Below are 11,724 nucleotides of genomic sequence, written 5' to 3'. Positions count from 1 at the left end.
ATTGCTATACTGCGAGAAAACGATAGAATGAGAAAGTGATAAAGCAAGAAAGTGATAAAGCAAGAAGGCGATAGAGGGAGAAAGCGAGAAAGTGATAGAGCGAGAAAGCAATAGAGCAAGGAAGCCATAAAGTGAGAAAGCGATAGAGCTAGAAAGCAATAGAGCAAGGATGCCATAAAGTGAGATAGCGATAGAGCGAGAAAGCAATAGAGCAAGGAAGCCATAAAGTGAGAAAGCGATAGAGCGAGAAAGCAATAGAGCAAGGAAGCCATAAAGTGAGAAAGTGATAGAGCGAGAAAGCAATAGAGCAAGGAAGCCATAAAGTGAGAAAGCGATAGAGCGAGAAAGCAATAGAACAAGAAAGCCATAAAGTGAGAAAGCGAGAAAGTGATGTCCCGTCTCGGCCACCAGACGTGTGTGGGTTGCGCCAGTGATTGTAGTCATATCAACACTGTCCTAGTAGTATGCGTACAAACTGTGAATGGTACAAGGGAGACTACTCCGTCGGACTCAGATACACTACAGGCCGCTCATTGCACACATTCAGGTGAGGACTTCACCTGTCATATTAACACAGCAGTGAGGTAGAAGCGGCTCACTGTCAGGACTAGCACAGTACAAGGGAGATTACTCCTGGAGTCACACTTCACAACCCGATACTTTCACATTGACGACACCCACATATCTTATAAATTACATGCAAATTTAAAGAGCTACTTCATAGATCAATAACTGAGTTGATACAAACCGATGAGAGTAAGTGTCTGAAGAGAGGGTTTTGATGATAACCCTGCATATGCAGACGCTTAGATTCCGTTGCAACACGCTGGCGTCTAATCCGTGACATCTTGAAACAGACAGGTTAAATCAAGTCCCTCGTGTCAAATAGCCTGCTCGTTTGCAGCCTAACAAGCGGCTGCTCAGTTATGCTCCAGTTCCATTTGCGCTCACGTTGTACCATCAGTCGCATTCCCAGTAAATCTACAGGTTAATGTTGAACCACATCATAGATCGTGATTGTCATCTTTGTTTCGTGTAACATGTCTGAGACACGGAGAAGGTAAAAAACGACATTGGCAGTCATTGACAGTTGTGAGGTGTGAGTAACCCTGATGTCAAGTTCTGCCACATCCAAGTATTTACTGGGGTAATTGCTAACTGACTATTAAGACTTACACATGTAAAATAAATGGTAGAATGTTGATAAATATAGTTTGTTGTAGAAATATATTCATTTAGCATTTTCAAACTTCTTCTACACCTGTCCCCCCTACAATGAGAAATGGCATTTTCGATTTCCAAGAAATGACATGTTGCGCTGATTTCCAAGAAAGGAAATGACAGTGTGTACCAGGTTGCGATGAAATTAAAACAAACATCTTTGGACTAAGTTTGAAGTGTTATTTGTCAGTTTCTTTTTGAAAAACTGTGTGAAAAACTACCTTTGATCCCTTTTCAGAATGTTCTGAGATAGCGGATCTTTTGTACCCTGCATTGCAAGAGAGCACCGTTTTCAAAGCCTTGTTGCCGTCATGGTAGAATAGATAGATATAAGCCTTCTGTGTGTTGAAATCGTATGTAGTCCCTCTGCAGAGTAGATACCTCATAATATATATTTGCTAAAGCGCTGGGTTCTAAATTAAAATAAAAGGTATCTACTCTACAGTGGGACTTCATTAAATTTCAGAACACAGCAGGTTTAACTCCTAATTGTCCACTTTTCCATTGGACATGAAATCCAATTTTCAAAGATATCGTTTTATCGATCGTTTTACTCAAGGTCAAGGTACGAATTTACAACAAAAATAGTGTTCTTCTTCATGGAACAAAGAATTCATTTACTTTCATCAAAATATCATGGCAGCAATAACATTGCAAAATCTGACGATTTCACAGAATTGATTCCAAACAGTTTTAAACAGTTGTATTATCTGTATGTATATGTGTTCTATTGTTGTCGGGTGTTGGTATAGCCTAGTGATTCACAACGTTCGTTCGTCATACAGAAGGTCCGGGTTCGATTCCCCAATTGTTATAATGTGTGATACCCATATATTGTGACCACTCTTTGACTCTAATCTTGCTCAATGCCACGTAAAACCATACACTTTCACTCTTTAATATTATATTACCTCATGGTACTAAATAAGTTCTTGGACGAATGGAAAAGCAGCCAGGACATTATTCTCATTCTAATACATGGTACCAGTGAACGAAATATCTGATAAAAGAAATCAACATAAAAAATGAAGATTACTTTATTTTATTGTTATCTGAATAGAGTGTTAAATGTTGGATTAAAGATATACAATGACTGGTCCCGTGTCGCCTTCGTTACTGTCATTGTCTTCGGACTGGTTACCTTGTATGTCCTGCAGGTTGTGTTGACAGTGGTGTGCTTCACCTTCATCTACTCCCACCTCTGAACCTGCATTCTCTCTAAAACAGACAGGGCATGAATATTAGCAACATACCTTAATTACATCGATCTTCCATTTGTATAATAGTGGTTTTATTAGTGGTGATGATAGTGATAAGTTAGACACAACACCGACCATAAAAAGAACATGTATGACACATATGACAACTTAGCCTTACTATCATAGGATAGAGCAATATCAATGTGTACTATCTGCTCAGTACGTACGCTTTGGCTGAGAGACCTCTGCGGTAGCAGCAGTAACCAACTGAACTCGCTGCCAGGACACAGATGACAAACACCACCAGGTACTTCACAGTACCTGTGGCGAGTGGAAAAGAATCTGAAAGTAATATTAAATAAACAGCTCATGCCAGTATGATACTTGTTTTACGGAGTCATTTCTGTATGTCTTTTTTTTATTTCATTGCTTCCTACAGCCTGCATTGGGGATTAGCTTAATCTTGAATAAACTGACTGCATTTCGCTAACTTTCTCTGTATGACGAACACTGTGTACCACAACAGATGTTACAAACCCAACATTACAGCGGCTTTCTCAGTATTTTCATAAAAGCTTGCTATGAAATTGGAATATGTCATCCTTTCAAAAACAACAACGGGTGTTATGAAAAACATTTAAAACTCTCAGAACGATTTGATTTGATTGATTTGTTATACGACAAGGGGGAATTTTAAAAATACATTTTTTCGGCTCTTCATTGTATAGAAACATATTGTGTATGTCTAGAGCTCCACCTAAACAGAACCCAGATAAATCAACAAAATGTTGTTTCTTAAAGCAGTGCCAGAACAAATTAATATTACATGGCGGTGTCTCAGACCAATCAGCATGGCTTACCTGTGTCACAGGATCCGGTGGAACAATTAGCTAATGAGCCGTTGTTTGTGCAGTTGTAGCTACACGTGTATCGAGTGATATTGTATTCAGGTGTACATAAACTCGAGTTCTTGTCACTACTATCCAGACATACACTACAGGATAGGTTACATTTATCTCCAGATAAATCATTGCTGCAACCATTGCAACAAGATCCATTGCTTGGGGCACAAGTGATGTTGAGGCACTGCTCCAGGCATGATTCACAATTAGACGGAAAACGTCCCGGTGCACATCCTTCAATACACCCACCTGCGCGGTGACACCTTTGATGTTTGCAGTTAGAGTTGCATCTCCTTGCACACTTTTGGCCATACCAGCCATCTACACAACCGTGAACACACTCGCCAGTCTGGCTGTGGCACTCAGGGGTACATGAGTCTCCCTCAGGACATTGTTCATCAGTAGACAGGGAGGGATTAGCTCGGCAGTTGTCACTGCATGCTTCAGTGCAATTGTCTCCATAGAATCCTTGTCTGCATCCCTGTTGGCAGCCACTCTCACATCCACCGACACAGTGCTCACACGAGGATCTACAGTCCAGTCCAGAATATGGAGGCTGACACTCCTCACATGTTCCTGTGATCCTGTTGCAGGACTTACATCTGATGGAACACGTGCTACATCCTTCTCCATAGTATGAGTCGCTGCAACCAGAGAAACAAGTTCGACCCATCTGGCAATACTTCCCATGACATCCACCTGGGCATCTGGTACAGTGTTCCTTGGTACTGTAACATGGCCTCAGGCAGTTTGGGCCTTGGAATCCTGGTATGCAGCCATCAGTACATGTCTCAATACCCCTGTCGAGGACCAGCTTACATGAGTGGTACCTGCACCTTCTGCTGCAAACATTCATGCACTTTGGGCCGAAATATCCCGTAGAGCATCGTGTGCTGCATCGGTCTGTGTTTACATCACACTCGGCACAATGCTGATTTTTCGTACAATTAGCACCTGGGAATGAAAACGTAATTCGTATCTTAATATTATAAAATATATTTGACGTACTCATTAGTAAAGTTACCAATTATTTAGGAAAGAAACATAAACTACTTTCGTTACGAAATGTCCACTGCGGGAAGGCTGCCTGAACAGTCGTTACACAGCAACAGCTTTACTTTCATGACAGGTTTACAAGGGGGAATAGGCTCTTTTAGGGAATGAAATTAAGACGACATTGTTCATTTAACATGACATTTCTCAATTCTCATGAAATACAGTAGGAAATATGTATATCATATCCTCGAAGGTAGTTGCCTGTATCTATCATAACAAACATGAATAAGGACTGTAATGTGAGAGTAAAGATTACCTGATGGGCTTGTGCGAAATGTATAAAGCATTGTCTAAAGACTATTTTGTTAATGGATGTATACATGGTAATAATGACCAAATATGACACGAAAAGTAATCAAACAGTCTATTCAAGAACTGGCTTCGATAATGCACAATGAATGAGAGTTTAGGTATGCATGTGTTGGAGGTATGCTATGTGAAAGGTAATGTTGGGATTGGTTTCTTGTAGAGACATACATTTCAAAGACATTTTAGGAACAACTGTGTCACGCTCAGAGCACTTGTTATACTGGTGGGACCGTAGTTATAGTTGTATGGTTCTCAAAACACCAGAGGCCCAGTTCACATAGTTTAGGATTGTACACCGAAGGATAGATAGTTTCAACAAAGGCAATTTCTGACCACCTCGAAAGGACATATCGCTACTTTGACATCGATATTGTCTTACATAGTACTGATGTAGGACTTCAAACTGATTCTTTATGTGCTTAACCAGAATTAATTATACTCCCATAGCTTGTACCTCTGTTATTACCAGGGTGCAGAATCTTAGTATGCTGATTGCTTCCGAGCACTAATCACTTAACTTTAAATAAGACCATAAGCATACGGAGCATGTTGAATATCATCATGTAGTAAAAAACACTTCACAGAATACATACTCCTTGTTCTTCCCGTCAATCAAATTTTATGCCTACACCTAGTTTATCCCAATGAATATATTTCACACCCAACAACTCTTTTCAAAGTTCGATCCGTTTTATGTTAGTTTATAATACACATATTTGATTTGTCGTGTTATTGTTTGTTCATGTAACAATGTCATTGTCGCACGGTTGGTCAACTCGCATAAGGCGCCGCAATACGTTGTGCAGAGTTGCGTCCCTCTGGCGTGCCTCAAACTTATCATCATGGGTTCGATCTCAGATTCCCCTGATTATCTTTCTGGGTTTAAACATACCCGTGCTCATGGGTTTCGCCAAAGTGGCCAATGTCTAAGATCTGCATCCTTTCGAGTTTTCCTCCCGCATCAAGCTGTGATATAACTGCAATACTGTTCAAAGCGATGTTAAACCTATCTCAGCCACTCTCCCATTATGCCACTGACATACGAATGCTAATACTTATGTTATAACCCACCAACTCATTCACTCACTCTTACCTTGTGTGTAAATGACCATACATGCCATTGCAAAGATCTGAAGAAGCGGCATGGTGTTCCTGAAAATGTATTAGAAATGCTGATAAATGTTCAGTGCGGTGTGCAGATACATGTAGGCATAATGAATAAAAGGTTTAAGTAAAAACCATATTGATATACAAACAAAACTCACTCTTAATGACAATAATAATAAACCCCGACTCATTCAGACGAGCTTCACATGCACAGTGTGGTTGTTTGAAGGCCTGCTACATGTTTAACAGATATTAGTTTCGCTGTTAAGGTCTAACGTTTGTTTCGCCTTCCAGGGTTAAACAAGATATATTACTCACATCCATTAAGGAAACAGGGACGATTGCAAACGCATAATAAAGAGAAATGTCAAGGCAACCTGTACCTTGTTTCTAATCGTATTCCTGTTGTCTGTTGCTGTTATTTCCAGTTTCAAAAGGAAATTAAAAACACAACTGTTTCCTTCAGATGCAGTGATTTGGGGTTCTATTTATTAAAACGCATCACAATACTTTTCCATATTGATATGTTTTTACGGGAGGAAATCCAAAATGCCACTAACATTCTCCCAATTAGATGCTCGAAGTGTCATAACCACTGTTCAAAAGTCAAAATGTCAAAATGGCATGAAATACTTGTAATAATAGTACGAAATAATGTTCTCAGCTGCATACAATGCTGTTCAAAGTGGTGTGAAATACTTTTCAAAGGGTCATGGAATACTAGTTAAATGGTCATAAAACTGTGTTCAAAGTAGTGTGAAATACTTGTTAAATGGTCATAAAAGTGTGTTCAAAGTGGTATGAAATACTAGTTAAATGGTCATAAACCAGTCTTCAAAGAGGTGTGAAATACTAGTTAAAAGGTCATTAAACTTTTCAAAGTGGTATGAAATATCAGTTAAATGGTCATAAAACAGTGTTCAAAGTGGTATGAAATACTAATTAAATGGTCATAAAAGTGTGTTCAAAGTGTAATGAAATACTAGTTAAATGGTCTTAAACTGTGTTCAAACTTTTCAAAGTGTTATGAAATACTAGCTAAATGGTCATAAAACTTTGTGTAAACCTAAGTGTAATGAAATGGGAGGAAGTGTCATAACCACTGTTCAAAAGTCAAAATGTCAAAATGGCATGGAATACTTGTAATAATAGTACGAAATAATGTTCTCAGCTGCATATAATGCTGTTCCAAATGGTGTGAAATACTTTTCAAAGGGTCATGAAATACTAAAACTGTGTTCAAAGCGGTATGAAATATTAGTTAAATGGTCATAAAAGTGTGTGCAAAGTGTAATGAAATACTAGTTAAAAGGTGATAAAACTGTGTTCAAAGTGGTGTGAAATACTAGTTAAATGGTCATAAAGCAGTGTTCAAAGTGTAATGAAATACCAGTTAAATGGTCATAAAACAGTGTTCAAAGTGGTATGAAATACTAGTTAAATGGTCATAAAACAGTGTTCAAAGTGGTGTGAAATACTAGTTAAATGGTCATAAAACAGTGTTCAAAGTGGTGTGAAATACTAGTTAAATGGTCATAAAACAGTGTTCAAAGTGTAATGAAATACCAGTTAAATGGTCATAAAACAGTGTTCAAAGTGCAATGAAGTATTAGCTAAATGGTCATAAAACTTTTCAAAGTGTAATGAAATACTAGTTTTATCGTCATAATACTGTGTTAAAAGTGGTATGAAATACTAGTTAAATGGTCATAAAATAATGTTCAAGGTGGCATGAAATACTGATCTTAGTGTGATTTGAATGCACACACACTCACTACATGTATCATTCGTTTGACACGTGCCATTAGGTCAAAGATCAAGGTCTCGAGATATAAAAATAATCTCATTTGAAAATGATTAGTCGTTCCCAAAAAGGTTTTCGTTTCCTCCTTTCGATGAAACAAAACATATGTTTTGAAGCATTGGCCTCTAACCACAATTCAAAATTAATAAATATGATACTTGATAGCTGTTACATCTTGCAAGTTGGTCCCACAAGCATAAGTGTAATTGGAGTGATTGAGATTATAGTTCGTATGGCCTTCTTTTCTGAAAAAATTACGATCCCACCCCATTCTATTCTATACCATATCTCACCATTCCATACCAACAATACCATACCATTCCATAACCATACAATACAATCCCATGTCACACAATGCCTTACCAATCCCATATTTTGACTTGTACCATATGTTCCCGTGCTTTTTTACGTTAACAATTGTGTTGCCTTCGCATGTGTTTGTGACGGGTGCCACAGGTGGGGCAAAATATATCACACTATATATTATATCTTTTCGCGAACACCTGGTATCATTACTATTTGTTAGTGATTCATAAACACATGCACATGATAAAGTCGGAATCGTACAATCGACGCTGCTTTTAGTAAAGATTTATTGTTGCCATGGAAAGGGTTTTGTCGCTTCATTTTTATAAAACCTGCTCCAATGACGTTGTTTAATGCCGTGTGTGTGTGTTTCATGAAGCCTAAACCCATGACGTTTAAATGCCTTCATGAAGCCTACTTCCATGTTTTGATCACACATGAGTACGTCACGCTTATGTGATGTAGTGATCAGGGTTTTGGACGAAAACGTCTGGTGTAACCTTATCACTGACATGAGATGTAAATAAGTTCAATCCTATTCATATGCATAATGAAACAATTCAGAAAGGAGGGGAGCAAAATTTCGGCTCATGGGAATGCCAACTTCTTGCCTTAATGTATTAAAATGACTTCACATACTGTTTTGTCAGCAGACTTCAGATGATATTTGCATTTTGTGCGACACATTTTCCTGAACCTTTGAAGTTGAAGATACAACTCTATTGATGGTCACCATGGATCAAGGAATGAATTATTGTTCCTTGAAGTTTGTCGTGTGGGATACACGGTAGTGTACAAAACTGAATAATGAAATCAACCCTGGTTCTTTTCCGAGATTGCAAAATTTCAAGGCCTCTCTCTCTCGCTTTTTCTAAGTCTCTCTACATATATCGTTCACTCTCTCTCATTTTGTGTGGGATGTCAATGTATTGAATCCAGTACTGAAGAGCAATGGACATGTCTTCTATTTTTAGAGTCAAGTGGATGACAGCTTGCTTGGACACAATGTGTTTATTCTGTTGGCCCATCTTTGGCATAGGCTTCGACAGCATCCATAATGATCTTAAAGTTGTGATCACAATTGGTAGCAGAAAGTTCACGATATTTTGGTCAATATTTGAATAAGTGACGAAAGATGTTACTGTCAGCACTACTGAAGACACCAGTGATCAAATGACCAACAGGTTGGTAGCAGTTTGATTATTCTTGTAAGTCACAAGTATTAAGTAAGAACGTGACAACAGTGTTTTTTAGCGCTCATAAGCATAAGAATTTGGATTTCCAATAACCATCTTAAGAATTTCGGAAAGAAATTCAACTCTCTCAGTTTGCCCACTTCTTGCATACAGTTCAACAGCATTCATGATTAATTTGAAATATATATATATTTTCTTTTGTTCACGGTAGTTGAGGCCACTCTGAAATAAACGTTGAAGGGAAATTTCAAATGTATGAACGCCTTGATCGTTATCCTCAGTTGATTCATTTGATATTCTTGGGTCCCCGAATCTTTTTTTTCAAAGATTTTAAATAATTTCATTTTGGAGCCTCTGGAAGATGGTAAGGCAAACACATAATAACATACTGCAGTTATAGGTTTGTCTGGCCTACAGTAGTAATACATGCCCCTTTCACAACTGGGTTGCCTTTCACTTAAACCTAAAAAAGCCATACATAAAAGTACTGTGAAATAGATAGTTCTAGGAAAAGTTACAAAACTACCTGTTAAACGATATAATTAGTTAAGTCCTATTTGTTAACATTACTTTAACTGCTTGCTGGGTGTGTACAAATATTAGTATTCTTTGTGAAAATGCCGTCAGAACAAAACTGCCATTCTGGAGTGCAGCATTTTATACTTTGTTCATCTAATAAACAGGGGAACATGAAATATTAGTTATTTCTGTCAAAGCAAGCATTTTAGTAGATACTGTTGTTGTTTCTCTGTTTGAACTGTGCACCGTGTGATGTCCCAGTAATACCAAGGCAATGAGCAATACTGTGTCCTGGCATTGCGGATGTAATGACTACCAGTCGGATGTATATGAGTCAGTTTCTCATACCTCAAACAGTTGCAGCTCATTTGCAAATATGTGTAATCAGAAAAACTATTTATAAAATGTGTAATATGTTTACATAACTGTTTGTCGTAAAATTTTATGAAACTTGTTTTATTATTTTTATCTCTTAACACAAACTATGAATATGTACTTTTGAATGCAATCTTCCTTACGTGACATCGGGAGAAGAAAGAACATAGTGTGGATTGACGACAAATATAAGTTTCAGCAGTGGTGTGTGGGTTGTGCATTTGTTCACTAAATGAACAATATGTTGTGAAGTTTGCGCTGAAATGTCACACCATTGTGATCAGTAGAAGTGGAATGAATGTAATGACATAAAGGGGACAATCCCGAATGATCGTCCACATTCAGAAATGTTTGGTTTAGTCAAGAAATGAAGACTTGGGGATGGTTTGGATAGCGTGGTATGCCTGGGTGGGGAAAGGCTTGTGATAGCAGCAAAACAACCCTTCATCTTTGTTGATATGTTAAGTGATGGAGAGCTTTGAATGATAAGCTTTCCTTGGGTAATCCACATACATTTGGTATATTTGTTGTGACATGTCAACACTATCTACACATGTGATTTTCAGCCTGAAGGCGCTATTGTGAACTAATATCAACTGTCGACGTCGTTTCAATACTGAATATGAATGAACGCGCAGGAGCCATATGACAGATGCGTGTTTGTTTATGTGGTTGGGATTTTCTTCATGCTAACACATCAGTACATATCTTTCACGACGTTCGGATAAGGGAGATATTTGACTTTGAGCATGTTACTCTGAACTATTGAATATATTCTTTGGAATATGTGTTTCGTATTCATTTTCTTTTCCTGAAATACTAGTCATGTAAAACGAACAACTATTCACATTTGCTTTTGATTTTTTGAAAAAGAAAACAGTGACAATAATTACGTATTATTCGTTCTATATCTTCATTATGCCTTAACAAATAATGAACAGAAAAATTGTGATGGTTTGAAGTTTATCTTTAAATATTAGAAGCTTACATTTCACATAGGGTAAATTTAAAACGTCAACGGCAAATAATAGGTAATCTCCTATAAAACAGATTCCACAGGATGTAAAAGGAGAGTGTGAATGAGTGAATTGGGTTTAATGATGCTTTGAACAATATTCAAGTTATGTAACTGCGTGTAAATGGCAAAAGGGTGATGATAATTCTATGAATGGATCACTGATATCCAGGTGTTAAACATTCACTGCACAATTCAGCCACAATCAAATTAAGTTAATTGTTCATAGCTTAGCATGTTGCGGTTACAAAAGACACAGTCTTTAAAGACCCAGGAATATACATGACAATTACAAACTTGGTTCCTGACATTACAAACTGGGTTCACGGCTATAAGTAGGCATATCTCCATACGCCCTTGAGGAAATGAAAAGTCCTTTCACAGGTGAACTGAAACTAACGAGGGTTTGGCAGTCCCTTGTTATATGCTAATCAAAATTTTCAGAAAATTCATTGAAGAGGTTGTGTACACCTTTTATTTGTCGTTCTTGTTTGGTAATTTCTGTGACATAATTTCTGTACTGATATTATGTACTATTCATTTGGAAGGAGAGATCCAGCAACAAAAGAACTGTATTTGAACTATTGTATTTCTTTATGCCTCGTTTACTGTACATCTTGAAAGCAATGCTTCTCCATATCAATGCGACTGCTGACCACCAGCCAAAACTTTATTTGGCACCCCACCCACCCCCATCTGTTGTTGTTGTGTTGAA

General features: G+C 37.7%; 1 pseudogene; it reads right to left on the bottom strand.

The window, feature by feature from the left end:
* Nucleotides 1-2,636: 2,636 nt before the first annotated feature.
* Nucleotides 2,637-5,832, bottom strand: LOC139448323 (scavenger receptor class F member 1-like; annotated as a pseudogene).
* Between the last annotated feature and the right edge of the window lie 5,892 nt (nucleotides 5,833-11,724).

The sequence above is a fragment of the Haliotis cracherodii genome, unplaced genomic scaffold, assembly GCF_022045235.1.
Source record: "Haliotis cracherodii isolate W230 unplaced genomic scaffold, xgHalCrac1.p SCAF_7, whole genome shotgun sequence".
NCBI classification, from domain to species: domain Eukaryota; kingdom Metazoa; phylum Mollusca; class Gastropoda; order Lepetellida; family Haliotidae; genus Haliotis; species Haliotis cracherodii.
This window is presented reverse-complemented; position numbering and strand designations above follow the sequence as displayed.